The sequence below is a fragment of the Anomaloglossus baeobatrachus genome, chromosome 4, assembly GCF_048569485.1.
Source record: "Anomaloglossus baeobatrachus isolate aAnoBae1 chromosome 4, aAnoBae1.hap1, whole genome shotgun sequence".
NCBI lineage: Eukaryota > Metazoa > Chordata > Amphibia > Anura > Aromobatidae > Anomaloglossus > Anomaloglossus baeobatrachus.
In genome coordinates, this window is record NC_134356.1 from 24,574,689 (window position 1) to 24,596,040 (window position 21,352).

Genomic DNA, 21,352 nt, shown 5'->3' on the forward strand with positions numbered 1-21,352 from the left:
GTTGCCTTCCTCCAAGAGTCTGTTGATGCACACCAGGGGGTGGGCCAGGCGGTTGGCTCCGCCCACCAAGGAGCTCACAACTCTGGAGGCAGGAAGTTATCAGGCAGAACTGTCAGGGACATGAAGGAGTGAACAGCAGAGTAGCCCAGGCAGGGGCTAGAGGAAACAACCAGAAGTAAAAGTGAAGGAAAGGAAAGTGGAAAAGGAGGAAAGCAAGAAGTGGTGACAGAGCAGAGAGAAGGAGAAGCCTGAGAGCCCAGCTGTGTGTAGGGCTAGAACAGCAAGGTCAGCGACGGCGGTGACTGTCCGGAGTGGGACGGTTCGGAAGTTCCTGGAAGGACCCCGTTGGCTGTGTGCCCGGTGGTCTGGAGCAGTGTTCCGAAGGACAGTCAGCACCAGGGCAGGGGCCTCTCGGACCCCGGCAAGGCTAGGAGTCGCCCAATTTGCCGAATCCGTCAGTGACGGGGACGCAGATCCCCCAACAACAAAGTCCCGATTGACGGCAACAGCCCGACCATTACCGGGGAGACACCGCCACCGCCAAGGCACCAGTTTCCCCAGGGCCAGCGCCTGCGGGCAAAGTGTAGAGCTCCTCCGGCCCAGATTGCAGTCGGGGAGCGGGTAACCGGAGGGAATCCACCGATACCACCAGACCACACAGGTGCAAGGAAGAGAGAAGTCACCGTCACCTACCGGGAGTGCAGGTGCAGCCGTCTGTGGGACCGTCCTACCAGCCGTTGGTTTACCGTACAAACTGTGTCCGTGTCAGGCTGAGTGAGTACCATAGTGCCGCAAGGCACAGCGCTGCCCCCGCGTCCCTGCGCCCTCCAGGCCCTACACCTTGCATCTCTTCACCGGGCCCCGGGATCACCAACCCCTACCCACGGAGGGGCAACACAACACCTGGCTGCTCCCATCACCATCCCCGGGACCCCCACACTGAGCAGCGGTGGTGCCATCACCACAACCGTGGGTGGCGTCACGAACTATAATCCCAACAAACACCCCCTTTTCACTCACGGGCGAGGAGTGCCGCTCGAGACACCCCGGGATCCGGCCCGCAGCTCGAGCCACCAGGAGCAACTGCCGGACCCGAGCAGAAGGGGTAAGCGCGGTGTGCTGACACCCTCCTCCCCGCCCGCGACAGAGACCACCTATGCCAAACATGGTATCCATCCACAGATAGCCGTTTCGGGGTATTTGCCCCTCATCAGTGTGGAGTAGGAATCTGGCTAGTGGGAGCATTGCCTAGTAAAAGACTATGTGAGCAAGGATGGTTGACCTTAGGGAGATCAACATCCACCACTGCGGAGACACCATCACGTGTTTCTCAACGCAGTGATTCTAGAGCAATGCCCCCTGGGAAATATTCAAAGCAAGAAGGCCTGCGGAGACACCATCACATGTTTCTCAACGCTGGCAGGAAACTAGCCAGGTCTTTCACCGGGAAGGAACAACGTTGAGAAACATATGATGGTGTCTCCGCAGGCCTTCTTGCTTTGAATATTTCCCAGGGGGCATTGCTCTAGAATCACTGCGTTGAGAAACACGTGATGGTGTCTCCGCAGTGGTGGATGTTGATCTCCCTAAGGTCAACCATCCTTGCTCACATTATTATAAGGGCTAACTAAACTATTGTCGGTCGCCTGATTTTAGAACTCATCAAGAAGGGATATATATTATGTACAAAAACCTTCTTTGATGTGCATGTTTTTGTGTGTCAGAGCTATTGCACTTTGCACTTTATGGAGTTTGGTGGTGGTTATCTGATAAGGTAGTTAGGGACAAAAGGGACAGCCATCGTGGAATGGGGGCACCAGACATCTAGGGTGCTTAAAGCCCCATTGTTAGGTAGGACAAAGGAGAGGGAGAGTTGGTAATCCCCGAGGCCCTACTGTATGCAATTTATACTCTTTACATTCCATCACGGCACATTTCTTTCCCTTAAAGAAACGGTCCCTAACACCTTACTACCTTGTGTGTATCACTCACACTCCACACGTACATTGTGTGTAACTGTGTATGTTTGTTATTATTTTTAATAATTATAATAAAGGTTAATTTTTATGGGTGGACTCACTTTGAATGGTCTAAAATTACTAAGAGCATCCATATACATCTAGAACTGGTCTGTTCAAGTATGTAATCCCATCATGTGTGATACAACCCACAACTATGTATCTAATCCTATGTGTGATACAGCCACTGATCAGTGTATCTAATCCCATCATGTATGATATTGACTGCTGAAATGTGTAATTTCTGTGATATGAGCGCTGTAGCCACAATGATAGGACTGCTCCGCTCAGATCTCTGTAAGGACCAATAAGCAACGCTGCACAAACTAACAAAATCAGTGCTCCATATCAGTATCTTTTTGCAATCACCAACTCAATGGCTGCACTGTGATCTTAAACTTCATTCACCCTTAGGCCATGTGCCCACGGGAGCTTTTTGCTGCGGAGTTTGCCGCGGAAAACCTGCGGATTTTTCTGGATTTTCCAGATAAATCCGCAGGTTCTAGCATGTAAAGGCACTCCCCATGTTACCCTATGGGACATGGGGAGTGTCTGTGTCCACGCTGCGGAAAGTACAGGAGGATCCTTACCAGAATAGGGTACCTTAGTAGAGAATTTGGGGACATTACCCCCATAACAGTGTCAGCAGCAGATCCTCGCCCCCATAACAGTGTGTCATGACCACATTTTTTGGTTAAAATTTTATTTTGCTATTTTCCTCCTCTAAAACCAGGGTGCGTCTTATTGTCCGAAAAATACGGTATCTACAGTATATGTTTGTGAATATGTTTTCAAATACGGATCCCTTGCGATTTTGTAAGTTTGCCCACTGACAAAGACATTAACAGTCTATAATTTTAAGGGTAGGTTCATTTTAACAGTAAGAAATAGAATATCCAAAATAAAATCCAGAAAATCACATTGTATAACTTATATAAATTTATTTGCATTTTGCAGGGAGAAATAAGTATTTGATCCCTTACCATCCATTAAGAGTTCTAGCTAGAGTTGAACGAGTACATAATTATTCGAGCTTGCTATACTCATGAGTACTGTCTAATACTCGCGTATTCATTCCGAATAGCATGTGCAATGCAAGTCAATGGGGAATACTCACAATGTAACGAGTAACCCAAATTCTGCACTATTTGATACTTGCACAAATAGAATGGCATTCGGGTTACTTGTTACTTTGCGAGTTTTCCCATTGACTTGCATTGCACACACTATTTGGAATGAATACGCGAGTATTAGACAGTACTCATTATGAGTATAGCGAGTACAAATAGTTAGGTACTCGCTCAACTCTGTTTCTGGATCCTACAGACAATTAGATGCTCCTAATCAACTCGTTACCTGCATTACAGACGCTGTCTTAAATTGTCACCTGTATAAAAGACTCCTATCCGCAGACTCAATTAATCAGTCAGACTTTAACCGCTACAACATTGGCAAGATCTAAGAGCTTTCTAAAGCGGGCTTTACACGCTACAATATATCTAACGATATATTGGCAGGGTCACGTCGTAAGTGACGCACATCCGGCATCGTTAGTCATATTGTAGCGTGTGACAGCTATGAACGAGCAGAAATACTCACCACCTCGTTCATCATTGACACGTCGCTCATTTTCTAAATATCAAACGTCCGGTTGTTCATTGTTCCCGGGGCAGCACACATCGCTCCGTGTGACACCCCGGGAACGATGAACACAGCTTACCTGCGTCCCGCCGGCAATGCGGGAGGAAGGAAGTGGGCGGGATGATTACGTCCCGCTCATCTCCGCCCCTCCGCTTCTATTGGGCGGCCGCTGTGTGACGTCGCTGTGACGCCGAATGTCCCTCCTCCTTCAGGAAGTGGATGTTCGCCACCCACAGCGAGGTCTTTTGGAAGGTAAGTACGTGTGACGGGGGGTTACAACATTGTGCGACACGGGCAATTTTGTGCCGCACAAACGATGGGGCGGGTGCGATCGCTCATTAAATCGGAGCGTGTAAAGCAGGCTTAAAGATGTCAGGGACAAGATCATAGACCTGCACAAGGTTTGAATGGGCTACAAAACCATAAGTAAGACACTGGGTGAGAAGGAGACAACTGTTGGTGCAATAGTACGAAAATGGAAGAAATACAGAATGAGTGTCAATCAACATCGATCTGGGGCTCAATGCAAAATCTCACCTCGTGGGGCATCCAGGATCATGAGGAAGGTGAGAGATAAGCCTAAAACTACACGGGAGGAATTTAATGATCTCAAGTCAGCTGGGACCACTGCCACAAGAAAACCATTGGTAACACATTACGTTGTAATGGCTTAAAATCCTGCAGTGCCTGCAAAGTTTCACTCTTCAGGAAGGCGCTTGTGCAGCCGGCCCGTCTATAGTCTGCCAATTAACACCTGGATGATTCTGCGAGTGATTGGGAGAAGGTGCTGTGGTCAGATGAGACAAAAATTGAGCTCTTTGGCATGAACTTAATCCGCCATATTTGGAGGAAGAGAAATCTGACTATGACCCAAAGAACACCATCCCCACTGTTAAGCATGGAGATGGAAACATGTTTTGTGGGTGATTCTCAGCTAAGGGCACATGACTAGTTCACCGCATCAATGGGACAATGGATGGAGCCATGTACCGTAAAATCCTCAGTAACTACCTGCTTTCCTCCGCCAGGACATTAAAAATGGGTCGTGGCTGGGTCTTCCAGCACGACAATAACCCAAAACATACAGCCAAGGCAACAAAGGAGTGGCTCAAAAAGAAGCACATTAAGGTGATGAAGTGGCCTAGTCAGCTTCCAAAACTTAATCCCATAGAAAACGTATGGAGGGAGCTGAAGCTCTGAGTTGCCAAGTGACAGAATCAAAATCTTTTTAGAGAATCTGCAAAGGGGAGTGGAGCAAAATTCCTCCTGACATATGCAAACCTCATCATCAACTACAAAAAATGTCTGACTACTGGGCTACCAAGAAGGGAACGGCCACCAAGTATTAAGTCTTGTTTGCCAGAGGGATAAAATACTTATTTCTCTCTGCAAAATGCACATACATTTATATAATGTGATTTTCTGGATTTTATTTTGGATATTCTATCTCTCACTGTTAAAATTAACCTTCCCTTAAAATTATAGACTGTTCATGTCTTTGTCAATCACAAACTTACAAAATCAGCAAGGGATCAAATAATGATTTCCCCCACTGTATATGTGTCTATGCATATGCAAGTGTGCATGTCCGTATGCTATGTGCGTGCGTCCATATGTTCTGTGTGTGCGCACATCCTTATGCTGTGTGTGTGCACATCTGTACGTTCTGTGTGTGCACGTCCGTATGCTGTGTGTGTGCACGTACACTGTGTGTGTACACGTCTGTACTGTATGTTTAAATATCCGTGTTTCGGGTTCTGGAGTTATATGTATGTATATTGTGTTATATGTGTAAAACATTTGGATATTTAGGACCCAGCACAAAATCTATAAGGCTATGTACCCACGTTGCGTTCTGTCCCTGCAGAAATTTCTGCAGCGATTTGAACAGCACACGTGCGCTTCAAATCGCTGCAGAAACAGTCCGTAATGAAAAGCTGATTTCATGCGCTCTGGATGCAGCCCCTCCCATAGACAGAGCGGGGGCTGCATGCAAAACGTATGAAAGAAGTGACATGTTGCTTTTTAGAACGCAGCGCTCAGGCAGCAGCCGAAGCGCTGCATTCTAATACGCAACATGGGCATGGATTATGCACAATCTTCATAGATTGTGCTGGGGACGCAGGACGCATGCAGTTACACTGCAGTGCAGAACGCAGCGTAACTGCATGAAAATACGCTATGTGGGCGCATAGCATAAGGATTTGTGCCCAAGATCAGGCTTCCTTGTAATGTGGACGCAGCGTACTTTCTCTTTGCAGAGACACTAGTGTTCTGTGCGGGAGAACGCATTGTCCGTGCCCACGATCAGGATTCTGAGCGCATCTCTGCATGAATAAGTTGACCTGCTGCAGCTCGGAAAGCCGCACCACTGGTCAGTTTATGGAGCGTCTAAAAGAAGCAGAGTGGGCAAGAGATTACTATAAATCCATCCACTGTGCTTGTACTGTACAATGCAGCGTTCTGGAAGCAGAGAAAAGACTCTACATCCAAAATGCTGAAAACACTGATCGTGGGTCCAGGCCCTAAGGGCTCGTTCACATGTGTTAGGGACTTCCATTTGCCTTTCCATGTTTAGGAAAAAGACAATTAAAATTAACTACTTCCTTCACTGTGATGTAGCTTTGTTACCATTAGGCCTCCCTCATATGTCCGTGTTGTATCCATTTTTTTCATGGTTAGGCTGCTTTCACACATCCGGCTTTTGCAATGCGGCACAATCCGGCACTTTGCAGGAAAACCGCAACTGTTTATTTTTGCTGCCGGTTGCGTTTTTCCTGCATAGACTTTAATTAGTGCCGCAATGTGCCGCATGGGCTTGCGTTCCGTCCGGTTTTTGCCACATGCGGCAGATTTAGTCGATGCGGCGGCCGGATGGAACGTTCCCTGGCACGTTTTTTGCTCTGGCAAAAAAAAACGCATCCGTCCGATGCGGCGCTTTTCCCAATGCATCCCTATGGATGCCGGATGCGGCAAAAAACGTATCCGGCCGCCGCATGCGGTTTTTGCCACTGCGCATGCTCAGTAGCATGCCGCAAGCAGCAAAAACCGGACCGGCCGCATGTAAAAAACTTATGCAAAGGATGTGGTGTTTTCACCGCATCCGTTGCATAGACTTCACAGCCGGATTCAGCCGCACGGCTCAAACCGGATGTGTGAAAGCCGCCTTACCCCACCTTCCCATTATAGCTTATGGTGCTACTCACATGTCTGTGTATTTACGCGAACCGAGTGTCCATGTGATCCACACGGAAACATGACTGTTTCTTTTTCCGGCAGCACAGATCACAAGAGCCAATAGAAGTCTATGGGGCCGTGAAAAACACGTACAGCACATGGATGGCATCAGCGTACAATCCGTGTTACTGAGGGGCAAAGATGTTATGGGGGGGGCTAGTCATTACTGGGGGCACAGGCAGCTCTGGGGGGGGGGGACAGACAGCTCACGAGGGGGCATATGCTATGGGACGCTGGCTGGCACTGCGGCTCCTCTTCATCTGTGAGACAGAAGCACACCGTGCTCCAACTCCACCCACAGATGAACTTCCAATGCCCCTGCATGTAGAGTTCAGTAATGGACGCTGTGTGCAAGTGTGCATTTTATGGGTCAACAGCCAGGAACTCGGCCTGGGGGCAGAAGAATACATTACTGCCCCTGCTGACAGCATGTGGCCCCCGGCTGTCCACAGGCCTGACATTTGCCTCGGTGCTGCTGCTCAGGGCCGTTAAACACCAGCACTGAGGAATAAGGCCCCTGAACAACCACCGTTAAAAAGGCGTATTGGCGGCCATTAGGGTGTTAAACATTGGCAATGAAAACCCAAATAAGTCTATGTATAACAGTGCAATGAATGCAAAGCACTAGTACAATACATGGCATAAGAAAGTAGCATAATATAAAACATGTAAAGGAAATCTCATTACAAAATGAAGAGAAAATACACGCAAAAGTAAAAGTAAAGGGCGTAAGAAAAAGAAAAAGTGCCAGTTAGAAGCATAATAATATAAGCACAATATAGAGTATGGATTATATTACCGGATCACCCCCAGGACCAGGACAAAGAGCTGAACTGCAGCGTCCACCACTTACTGAGAGCCACACACACACAGCAGGCGCCTCTGGTTTAAATGACTGCACATTGTTGTGTGACTGGACCAATGAGTGTGAATAGGGGCTGGTATGGACATCAGAGTGGGGGCAGGTCCAGAAAGTGTAGCAATTTCCGGCCAGACAGGATAGGAGGCCAGTGCAGACATCATAAAGGCTTGTGTCCTGATGACATGAGACCAGGAAGGCAGCAGTGCGGAGGATGGGTGGTCATAAGAGTCTGGGGTCAGCATGACAATAGGAGACCCTACTGTGAATAGAGCAGCAGGGCTGATAAACAGCAGGGAGTGCAGGCTGATATCCCACAGATTAAACATGGCATATCTGCACCAAAAAGCTGCATCTCCTGGCAGAAAAAAAAACCATTTTTGACGCATTTTTGAGGCATTCTTGGGTGGAAAAACACTGCAAAAACACTGAAAGAATTGACACTCTGCAGATTTATTTCTGCACCAAATCTGCAAGGAGAAGAAAAAGCAACATGTGCACAAAACGTCAGGATTGTCATTGACTTTGATGGCATTAGGATTGTTTCGTGGCAATTCTGCATCAAAAACCGCATCAGAAAATGTGATAATAACACACTGTGTGCACATACCATAAAAGAAAAAAAAAAGTATATTAGAGAATAAAACAAACACATGCAGATTATCGAAGTAAAGTAGGTAGAAGTGTGATACAGAAAAATACAGTGGAACTTCGCTTAACGAGTAACCCACTTAACGAGAATTTCGCTTAACAAACAAAGCTTTCTGTAAATTTTTAACTCGATTTACGAAAAAGCTTTGATGAACGAGGAAAATCCTCACTGCACACATTTCCGTTCCGTCCATCCACCGCGCTATGACCAGCACTTGCAGTCCACACAAACACACACAAGCACGCACAAAACACACACAAACACACACGCACACACATACAGTATGCTCACCTTACCTTCCATTCCACCGCCGGCCTCATGGTTCTTGTAGTTCCCGGGTACATCGCAACGTCCTCGCGGCGAACTACAGGACCCAGGAGGCCTGCGATGGTACGGAAGATAAGGTGAGCATATAATATAATATAGTGTACCTTCCGTTCCACCGCCGGTCTCCTGGATCCTGTAGTTCGCCGCTCCAATCCAGGCTGTGCATCGGCACCATAGCGACGAAGCAGGAACTACTCAAAAGCAGCACGCTGGCCAATCAGAGGCAAGCGGCTCTGCCTTTGACGTCAGCGCTCTGGCAGCGGAAGTTCCTCCCTCGTTGTTATGGTAACCCAATACACAGCCCGTACCGGTGAACAACAAGTCCCAGGAGACCGGCGATGGAACGGAAGGTAAGGTGAGCACATGTGTGTGTGCGTGCGTGCTTGTGTGTTTGTGTGTGTTTGTGTGTTTGTACGTGTTTGTACGTGTTTATGTGTGTTTGTGCATGTTTGTATGTGTTTGTGCGTGTTTGTGCATGTGTGGAATGACACAATAGGGGACCAGGATGGGACATTTAACAAGTTGTGGAACGAATTGTCTGCATTGCAATGATTTCCTATGGGAAATCTTGCTTTGCTGAACGAGTAACTTGGTTAACAAGCACACTCCCAGAACGGATTGTTCTCATTAACTAAGGTTCCACTGTACTCGGGATAATGACAGGGGTAAAGAATAAATGGCTAAAGTCGACTCCGTTCGGGTGTCTGTCTGCAGAAAACATATATGTGCAAAATTGGCACAAAACAGAGCACACGCTAATGTGGCGCCCTGGATTAGCCAGGTCGTCACAGGTACTGCAACAACACACCCCACACCCCGAGATAGGCACATCAGCCAGACACAAATCCTTGTTGCCTCCCTTCAGGGGCTGATGTCCGCACCAGGTGGGGTGGAGCCAGGCGGTTGGCCCCACCCACTGAGGAGTTCACAGGCCTGGAGGTGGGAAAAGAAAGAGAGTGAAAGTTCAGTTAGGGAGAGTGAAGGAGAAGGAGTGAAGTAGAGGAGCAGACTGACCGTGTCCGGGTACGTGGCCCAGGCACCAAGAGTAAGGTTGGCAGACGGTGGTGGCCGTCTGCAGGAGAGGCCGATCGACGCGGAACCGTAGGACCGGGGATGGGCGGTGGCCCGCCGGTACCGAACCGGGGAGCGAAGAGAAGCCAGCACAAACCGGCAGGGCCTGCGGACCCCGACCAGGCTTGGAGTCGCCGTTAAACAGGTCAAATCCGTTAGCGACCGGAACCTCCGGGGTTTCCAAACAGCAAAGACCCGATTGAAGGCAACCGCCAAACAGAGAAAAGGAAATACAGCTACCGCCATAGCTAGAATTTCCAGGGCCAGAGCCTGCGGGCAAAAGGGCTCCTCCGGCATATATCCACGTCGGGGAGCGGGTTACCGGTGGGAAGCCATCGGAACCGAAGATACACAACAGGTGCAGGGAAAGGCAGCCACCACCAACCGTCCGGGAGTAACCACAGCAGCCGGCTGCGGGACCCGTCCATCCAGCCGTTTGTTTTACCGGAGACGCTGTATCTATTCTTGGCTGAGTGAGTACCACCGTGCCGACCGGCACCGCGCTGCCCCCGCGACCCTGCACCTCGCCAACCCTGCCTCCCCGACACCTCACTGGGCCCCGGGACAACCAACCCCTACCCACGGAGGGGGAAAACAACATCCCAGCTGCTCCCTGCCATCGTTCCCGGGATCCCCGTCACCAGCAGCGGTGGTGCCCATCTTCACCACAATCCGTGGGTGGCGTCACGAACTCAAATCCCCAAACCAAACGACCCCTTTCAGTCACGGGCGAGGAGCGCCGCTCGAGTCCCCGGATCCGGCCCACCGCTCGAGCCACCGAGCAGCCGCAGCAGAAGCAGCAGCGCCGGACCCGAGCGTTAGCGAGCGCAGCGCACCTCCCCGCCAGCGACACTAACGCAATGTGCTTCATTACAGTGAATGGCCCTGCCGGCGCATGCGTCCGGAACACACTTTGCGGGGTGGGGGAGAGGTGGTTCGGACGGATGCCCCGACGGGACATGTGGACGTAAGGCAAAACGCAGTGTAAAAGGAGCCTAAGGCTAAAGGGAAAATGGAGAAAAGTAAAAAGAGAAAATATTAACAAATGAGGAAAATAGAACAAAAGATTCAGAGGAAAATTAAGAAAGTGCTCTTAGGAAAAAATTAAAATAAAAGGATTGTTATATAAATGCCTGCAAGTCATATTCTCTATTGAGATCCATAGGAGTCAGAGTCTGTAATTTATATATCCAAAAGGCTTTGTTATCCTTGCGAGTGTGAGCGGGAGTGGACCCACTGGGCCGCAGCAATGGCTCAACCACAGGGGTATAACTAAACAACTACCTCATCTTCATTAGAGCATCTGATGGTGAGGATAGGCTTGTGATTGACAGACATTTCAGCACCAAATCACACCTCTTGGCAGAAAACCGCACCGAAACAACGTCAAACCATTTTTGTTCATTTTTTTTTTTGCCAAGAGATGCAGATTTAGTGCTGACATTTTTACTGCATATTCCTTCACCCAATTTACACCTTCTGGCAAAAAATCATATCAAAACCGTATGGTGTTTTGATGCATTTTTTTTTGCCTGGAGGTATAGATTGGGTGCAGGAATATGGTGTAGAAATTTCAGCACCAAATCTGCATCTCTTGGCAAAAAACCCTTTGGTTTTCTGCCAAGATATGCAGGTCCGTGAACTCAGTTACCTCATCTGAGGTGTGTGTATTTTGTTTCAACTAAAGGATTTTTTGGTGTTTGTGTTTATTTCTTTTCATTTACAGATTAGTGATGGGGGGTCTCATAGACTCCTCCCACTACTAATCTAGAGCTTAGTTGCAGCTGTGAGCTGTTATTAACCCCTTATTACCCTGATTTCCACAGCACCAGGGCAATCAGGACGAGTCGGGTAAAGTTCCAGTGGAGAGCTTTGTGGGTGAGAGATATAAATTTGTATTGTATTCTGTAGCTGATAAGCAGCCAGTGTAGTGACGGGCACAAGGTGGAGGCGAGGAAAGACCAAAGCTGCAGCTACTGTAATAGGAAGGTGGGTTACTGTATTAAGAAAACCAAATAAAAATAATCCATATTAGAATTTAATCTTTAATAATTTGCTTAAAAAGGCCTTGTGACCTGACCAACATAGAAATACACATAAACACATGAGAGGGTGAGAAAACTAGCCAATGCAAAATTTGTCGCTTGAAATAAAGCAGTAGAGGAGGCTGACCCTAATGGGCCCTAATACCAGCCCTACCTATTAAGATCCCCTTAAAATGCCAAAACAGCAGAAACCCCCACAAGTTGAACCATAATGGAAACTACACCTCTCGAGGAATTAATCTAGGGGTGTAGTGAGCATGAATGTATGAATGAGTGTAAAGTGACGTGTCATGGATGTCATTTGATGTTTTTGATCCTGATTTATTTAAAAGGGGTTGTTCTTCACTATTGGTTCAGATTGGGGGGCAAATGTGCTATACAAGGCCACTATATAGCTGAGCTGTGCTGTGCAGCTCCGCAACTGAGCACATCCGGCCTCCGGCTCTGGGAGCAGCTGAGCTGTGTATGTTCATTCGTGCTGGATCATCTAGGAATTAATGTTTTACTTTATAATCCAAGTCATGTGATAACATTTGATAGAAGGGAGCACTAATATTAGGGGAGCCTGCCAAATCCTTACTGAGGAAACTCATGGTAATATAGAATAGTACAGGAACTTACCCAAGGACATAAAACCTGCTGGACTAGGTGTGAAGGAGTGGACAAAGTAAGGCTGCTTTCACACCTCCGGTTTTTGCAATGCGGCACAATCCGGCACTTTGCAGGAAAATCGCAACCGTTTTTTTTTTGCTGCCGGTTGCGTTTTTCCTGCATAGACTTTAATTAGTGCCGCATTGTGCCGCATGGTCTTGCGTTCCATCCGGTTTTTGCCGCATTCGGCAGATTTAGCCGATGCGGCGGCCGGATGGAATGTTGCCTGGCACGTTTTTCGTGCGGCAAAAAAAAATCGCGCCGCATCCGGCCGACGCGGCGCATTTTTCAATGCATGCCTATGGCTGCCAGAGGCGGTGCGATGCGGCAAAAAACTCAGTAGCATGCCGCAAGCGGCAAAAACCGGACAGGCCGCTTGGGAAAAACTTATGCAAAGGATGCGGTGTTTTCACCTCATTCGTTGCATAGCTTGCACAGCCGGATTGAGCCGCACAGCTCAAGCCGGATGTGTGAAAGCAGCCTTACCTGTCATGTAGCAAAGAAATATTTCAAAGAAATCCAACAATTCTGTCAACCGGGGAGAAACATTTAACAGAAGAATGAAGCAAAACATCTATTAATTCCTACTCCACACCCTTCCCACAGTGAGCACGGTTTATACACAGGTTATGTCAGCTGTAACTACTATCGTCACTTACCTCCATCTGTGCAACCCCATTGTAATACCAGTCACAGCCATTTGAGAAGAGTGGCGCTGTTTTTGGAAGAAGACCACTATGTTTTTCATATCTCACACAACTCTTTAGATTAGAGCAGTCAAAATACATCTATACAATATACAGACAAAACTAATGTGGATGTTATATCTCTCCTAATAAAATGAAGTGAGAGGTGTGATACCACATGCTGCACTTTTGTGGGACACTGTATGGCTGCACCCCCAGATTTCAAAGATGGACGACGTCAATGTATATATTGGCCTGGTGGATGCACAACGGTTTGGGGGTCAAAAGCAGACGGTCTCTTTCTCTAGGTCAGTGTACCTCAGATAAAACAGAGGAGGCTTTATAACATCAAATAAAGGAGGTTCTATCTCTCTCAGTATACCTCAGACAAAATGGAGGAAGCTGTAGCTGTATCTCACTCAATGTACCTCAGATAAAATGTAAGAGGAACTTTCCGTGTACCTCAGATAAAATGGAGGAGGATCTTTTATTCGGTGTACATCAGATAAAATGGAGGAGGCTCTATCCCTCTCGGTGTACCTCAGATATAATATAGGAGGCCCTTTTATTCGGTGTACCTCAAATAAAATTGAGGAGGCTCTATCTCTTTCAATGTATCTGAGGTAAAATGGAGGACGCTCTATCTCTCTCTATGTACCTCAGATAAAATGGATGAAAATGTTTCTCTCGGTGCACCTCAAATAAAGTGTCTTCATCTCTCACTGTGCCTCACACTAAATACTGTCTCTTTCAAGTTACCTCAGCTATAACACAAGATGTCTTCTTTCTGTGTTTCTCAGATAACTGAAGGATTCTCTCTTTCAAGATACCTCAGATATAACACAAGATGTCGTCTTTCTGTGTTTCTCAGATAACTGAAGGATTCTCTCTTTCTCACTTAAAATGGAGGATGCTGCCTCTCTCACTCCACTTGGGATATCTGGAAGATTCTCTGTCTCTCTGTTCGACTGATAAAAATGAAGAATGCTTTCTCTCTCTCTCTCTCTCTCTTTTTCTCTCTCTCTCTCTCTCTCACAATCAGTGAGATTACTACAGTAGATCTTTTCACTCCCATTTTCTTTCTGACAGGCCTCATCTTCATCCCTCTTATCCCTTCTTCACACTTTTCTAGCTCCTGGCAGATTCTGTTTATTTCCCTAGGGCTGATGGGAGTTGTAGTTTTTTCCACTTGCAGGTTATATAAAGCAGAACACTATTAGGTTTTCTCTTCACTGGATGCTTATGACAGGATTCTTCTCTCACGTCTGCTGGTGTAATGGTCTCTGTACTGGAACACGTCATCTTCTCCCCTCTGCTTTGTCGGCTGCAGTCTGGCCTCTCAGGAGTGGTGGATATATTAGTTTTTGTCATGTTGGTACTCCTGTGAAGTCTTGAGGTAGTGCAGTATACGGGCCCGTATTTGTCACTAGGCAGCGGCAGTCTGGTGCCTATGGCGGCAGGCTGCGGGGGCGGCACTAAAAGAGGGAGGCAAATTTATTTTTTAACATCAGTCCGTTAGACAGTATAAGAAATCATTTACTTATATTTTCATCTTTAAGACACAAATACAAATAAACTACTGACACACGCAGCTGATTGACTCAGGAAGTACCAGCTTCTGCCCTTCTAGGTCAGTCGAACGCCAATCAGCTACTTGCTGCATCACACTGCAGGTGTCACAGCAGGCCACCGCGGATGAGCACAGATGCCGGAGCCAGGAGGAGGACAGACACAAGCAGGTAAGTGCTCATAGAGCTGAAGATTCAGAAGGGGGGAGGCGGGAAGGCTAATGCTATAGACTAGGGAGGGGAGGCTAATGCTATAATATGGTTATATTTCTGTCAATTCTACTTTTTGGCAGTCCTTGCATTTCATTCATAGGCTTTGCCAATCTAGGAGTCACAATCCAGGAGTCACACTCAATGGTCAAAAAATGTTGTCTGAGGCCCTCCTCTACATGTGCTCCAGGGGGTATTGCAGTTCCTACTAATTTTTGGCAGCTCCTGCTTTTAGTGCATGGCCTTTATGAGTGTAGCATTCCCACTAGCTAACCATTTTACAGAATGTATATGCGGCCCTCTTTATGTCTAATACATAAAATATTAAAGATATAAAATATAACAGCTTCATTACTGTTGCTCTATAAACCGCACCCCTGAAACCTCTGAGGCCTTATGTTACCAGAAAGTGTTGTCCAGTGGCCTGTATAAACTAATAAACGATTAGTGGTAGTAGCTAGTTCTTAATTCAATTATTGCAGAGCTTGGCAGTGAACATACCGAAGTATATGTATATTTATCCGTGTGTTGTAATCGAATGTGAATATACTATACTTTCTCAGTGAAGTTCCTAATAAATGGCACAACATACTAGCTATAGCAGCCGTTGTCTTGTCCATCAATAGTCAGTCAATTATGTCATTATTCCGATGATTGTTGGTCACAAATTGTGACAAATTGCTGGTAGCGGTGGGATATCTGCAGGCTCCCCTGACTGTTCCATGACATTATATATGCATATAAGTGAAAATTACTTGCTGTGAATGTGTTTAGTCTTCTGAAACCTAAGGAAGGTGCAAGTTCTGTACTGACACAAGTAGTTTTGTTATATAATTTTGCAATAAAATACCCTTTTTTTTTTTTTTTTTTTTTAAAATCTTCTGCCCTTTTATTTCTATCTTAGCAACACCCGGCATTTACATGCCACCTAAAGGCTTTCTTTTCAGGCTTTACATTTTGTTAGAGAGAGATGAGTGGAGTAAAATTTTGTACAAATCTACATTTTTCTACATAAATCTGCATTTTGAAATATGCTTTCCACGTGGATTCAGCAAAATGGAAGTCGCTGTCTGCCATTTTCTGGAACCATGAAAGATCATCAAAATGTTATCACTCACCTCTTCGATCCCTCCGCTTCTCACCGTCACCTGTGCAGTCCTCATTGAATCTTCACATCACCACCACTCATGATGAAATTTTGAAGCCTCTAACGCTAGGTGGGGGTTTCAGGATTTCACTAGGCCAGGGAAGAATCCTATGCATGTGCCTGCAAAGATCATGGCGCACGCTGTGACATAATGACACCATGACCTATCGAAATTGCAAAGAACCCTCCCAGCATAATCAAACCCGGATATGCCAGGTCAGTGTGAGAAACCTGAGGTGTGTGCCTTAGGCTGACCAACATGATTATTGCACAGGTGCGCCTTTGGCTGGCCACAACAAAAGGTAACTCTAATAAGTGCAGTTCTATCACACAGCACAAAGCCACAGATGTCACAAGTTTTGAGGGAGCGTGCAGTTGACTAATGACTTCAGGAACGTCGACCAGAGCTTGTTCCTGTGAATTGAATGTTCATTTCTCTATCATAAGCCATTTATAAAGGCATTTCACTAAATTTGGAAGTATATCCAAGGAGTTTCCTGACCGCAAGACCACATGTAACCACACAAGCCCAGGACCTCCACATCCAGCATCTTCACCTCCAAGATAATTTGAAAGCGGCCACCCGGACAGCGGCTGCAACAAGCGGTGCATAGCCAAAGAATTTCTGCACAAGTGTCAGTCAGAATCTGTCTCAGAGAAGCTCATCTGCTGCTCATCGTCCTCATCGTGGTCTCCATCTGACTGCAGATCATCGTCGCTACCGACTTGAGTAGGAACATGCTCACATTTGATGGTCTCTGGAACGTTGGAGTGGTTTATTTTCATGAATGAATCCCAGTTTTAACTGTACAGGGCAGAAGACAGACTGGTGGCAAATGGAGGTCACACCACATACTGACAGGTTTTCTGACCTCCTCAGAGCCCCTCAGTATTGTAAAACTGCACATTTTAACGATATATCGTCGGGGTCACGTCGTTAGTGACGCACATCCGGCGCCGTTAGCGACATCGTAAAGTGTGACACCAAGGAGCGACGATCAACGATCGCAAAAATGTCAAAAATCGTTGATAGTTGACATGTCGCTCCTTTTCATAATATCGTTGGTGGTGCATGCCGCTTGTTGTTCGTCGTTCCTGCGGCGTCACACATCTCTATGTGTGACGCCGCAGGAACGACGAACATCTCCTTACCTGCGTCCACCGGCAATGAGGAAGGAGGTGGGCGACATGTTCCGGTTGCTCTTCTATGCCCCTCTTCTCCTCTGCTATTGGGCGGCCGCTTAGTGACATCGCTATGATGCCGAACGCACCTCCACCTTGAAGGAGGGATTGTTCGGCGGTCACAGCGATGTCGCTGAAAAGGTATGTGCGTGTGACGCTGCCGTAGCGATAATGTTCGCTACGGCAGCAATCACCAAATGTAGCATGAACGACGGGGGCGGATGCTATCGCTAGCGATGTCGCAGCATGTAAGGCACCCTTAAGGCACACCTGTGCAATAATCAAGCTGACCAGCCTAAGGCACACCTGTGCAATAATCAAGCTGACCAGCCTAAGGCACACTTGTGCAATAATCAAGCTGACCAGCCTAAGTCATACCTGTGCAATAATCATGCTGTCTAGTCAGCATTTTGATATGTTGCACCTGTGAGGTGGATGGATTATCTCGGCAAATGAGAAGTGATCACTAACACAGATTTAGACAAATTTGTGAATAATTTTCTATAGAAAAAGTCTTAGATCTTTCAGTTCAGCTTATAATAAATAGAAGCAAAAGTGTTGTGTTAATATTTTTGTTCAATGTACTTGGACAATGGATACATAGAGCATGCTGGGAGTTGTAGTCCAGTAATTTTATGCATTACGAAAAACGTTTGACCTCAATCTGTTATAATGAGCTTTACACAATCAATATCCCATCAAGAAGCCGCCCAAGTGCATTGAGCGGCACCAGTGCACCTCTAGCATGATCTGCATATGGCTTCTATGTGATCAGATCTCTGCAGAAAAATATATATATTTATCAGGAGACAAGTGCCTATACAGCTATACTGCTGCTTCCAATAGAAAAAACATAAACTTATTGACAGGTTCCCACCAGATATACTTGCAGTCCAAAAATAAAAGAAAAAAAATCTAAGTTTAATAGTTTATTGAAAAACATGACACGTATATAAAAAAAACAACATTTATACAAGAACATGCACAAAGGGAGGCTGATACAGAGCCCAATACCAAACATTAGAATATATTATGATGTAATACCAGAATGAGCCACTAGATGGCAAAAGATTACAAATATAATGGTGACTATATATAACACGTGGAACATTAGGACACAGTGTAAATGCTGGGGAATGTAATACACCATAGGGAAATAGCATTCAGTAATATTTAGATGTTAGTTATATAGATATACCACAATAACATACTAACCACTCAGGTTAGACCAGAGAATGTCCCCGCATCAGCCTCCATATCAGGATCCCACCAGATTCCTAAGGAGGTAGGTTGTCGGCTTTTTTCTGACGAGTAAAAGAAAGAGGCTTCTCCTGTCAACTAGTTTGTGAAAAACACACAGCACATGGATGACATTCGAGTGCTGTGCAATTTTTTTCACAGACTTCTATTAGTGAGTTTGATCCAGACTCGGGTCAAAATCAGACAGGTCGCCGTGATTTTGGTCAGACCACTCTGTCTACAAAAATGTATGGACATGTGAACAGCTACAAAAGCTATAGTAGATACCAGTGCTATCTGTGAAAACCACAGATAAAACTTGTACGGGAAAAAACGACGTCTGAATGAGGCCTAAGACACATACTAAATGCAAAGGAAAGTCTCCATGCCTCTCCACCCCCCAAAATAAGACGTACACCTCATATCACTGCACAAAAAAGGTGGCTCCAATATGATGAAAACCATTTGAATAAGCGGTAGACGTTTTGGGAGAGATGAGAGATTAAACTAAACTTTTCGGGCCTATGGAATAGTGGTATGTCTGATGAAAGAAAAATCCACTGAAAAGAAAGCCCTAAAGTGAAGCATGGTGGAGGCTCAGTGATCTCTACAAAGAAACATGGTGGAGGTTCAATGATAGCTATAGTGAAGAATGGCGGTGGCTTGGTGAGTTAGATGTGATGCATCACTATCTGTGTGATCATGGTGTGAGATCAATGGCCCATGTCATTTAACCCTTTCAATAAGACACTTTGGTGCCCTCTTTGATGCCCATTTTTGTGGCCAGTTTTACATATTTTTTAGTTGTTTCTAAGGGTATTCACATCAGGGCCCCTCACTGCATTGTATTTCATTGTTGTCATTTTTTTAATTTTGTTGTTAAACCTGTACAAATAAACAGAAAATAAACAATTGCTCAATAAGAAAATAGATGAAGAAACCAACTTCAGAATTGTTAATAGATGAGCATTATTCCCAGAGTATATAATCTCCAGTATATAGTTACAACCTGATATATATCAGAACGTCCTTCTGTGCGCCGGTTGTTCATCGTTCCCATGGCAGCACACATTGCTCCGTGTGACACCCCAGGAATGATGAACTGCAGCTTACCTGCGTCCCGCCGGCAATGCGGAAGGAAGGAGGTGGGCGGGATGTTTACGTCCCGCTCATTTCCGCCCCTCCGCTACTATTTTTCGGCCGCTGTGTGACGTCGCTGTGACGCTGAACGTCCCTCCCCCTTCAGGAAGAGGATGTTCGCCGCCCACAGCGAGGTCGTTTGGAAGGTAAGTACGTGTGACGCGGGTTACCAACTTTGTGTGACACGGGCAACAAATTGTCTGTGCCGCACAAACGATGGGGGCGGGTGTGATCGCAAATCCGATTGCACGACATATCGACACGTGTAAAGCAGGCTTTACATATTGATGCTTTCTCCCAATTATTGTTTACCCCCTAATATCTTTATAGAACCATTCCATACACATAATGCAGCATGAAGGGGCTCGGAGAAGGCGGCAGTGAAGGTGTGTAAGTGTCTGATGGGGTCACACAACTCATAAAAGGACAGCTGCCTGGCCTCATAATTCAGACAGATCCTGAATCTATCACTGGAGATCTTGTCAGGTAACCGGATCTCTTTATTGTTAGGTATCACAAAATACTGATTATTATATCTCCACAAACTCCAGGACTTGTTATTTTTTCCAATGCCCGACTGCTGCCCCCTCCTGTCTATACTGGGGTAACACATCCCCACAATCCAATTCCCAGATCTACGGCCCTCCACATCCCAGTAATGTCGTCCTGTGGTAAATCCCCTCCTGCTCATCACCTGATTATACTGGAATCTCTCTGCTGTTTCTGGACGATTCTCATTCTCTCGTGTCCAGGTCACAGTTTTCAGGTCGTCTGATATAAGGAGATTATTAGCAGCTGTGTTTACATCCAGTAATATGTCTGCAGGATCCTCCACATAGATCCCCCTCCTTATACCTGTTATTACCTCACATAATGTGTGTAATGTGTGTGAGATCACAGCCACATCCAGGTCACCTCCATCATGGAGCTGTTTATCATGTCCCCCTGTGTCCTCATCACCTCCCTCCTCCTCAGGATCACACAAGTCCCCGGTGTCTGGTTCCTGTAAGACGGTCAGTGGATCAGTCATGTTAGGCTGGTTTCACACTACGTTTATTTAACATCCGTCCTTAACGTTATTTTAGCGGAAATACGGATCCTGCTTTTACAGCAAATAACGTATGCAAACGCATCTGTTATTTTGCAGGATCCTGCACTGGATGTTTAGGGGCGGGCATTGGAGTCATGTGATCGGGAGTGAGGGGAACTAGACTGGGAGCCGGCTTCTGACAGCTGCAGATGCTGGTAACCAAGGTAAACATCGGCCTTGGATACCCGATATTTATCTTGGTTACGAGTGTCTGCAGCTACTAGGAGCAGGGCTGCCTGCACACGTTACCAACGTAAACATCGGGTAACTAAGAGAAGTGGTTACCCGATATTTACCTTGGTTACGAGTGTCCGCAGCTCTCAGGTGGGAGAGAGAGGGAGGAGAGGAAGGGGGAAAGACAGAGATAGAGAGAGAGGGGGAGGGAGGGAGGAGGAGAGAGAGACAGATCACGCGAGACTGGTTCTGGGCATGCTCAGTACTTTCTGGGCATGCTCAGTACAAAAGCAGGATCCTGTCTATCAGCACGCCAGCGTTCACCTGCGTTCGCGTGCTGTTTAGTCAGGATCCAGCAATTTGCAGTATTTGGACGCAGCTCAAAAACGCTACAAGTAGCGTTTTTGAAACATGT

At 46.5% G+C, this 21,352-nt stretch overlaps 1 pseudogene; it reads right to left on the reverse strand.

The window, feature by feature from the left end:
• The window catches only part of LOC142302282 (E3 ubiquitin/ISG15 ligase TRIM25-like), a 39,227-nt pseudogene that overhangs the window by 10,541 nt on the left and 7,334 nt on the right, over positions 1-21,352 (reverse strand).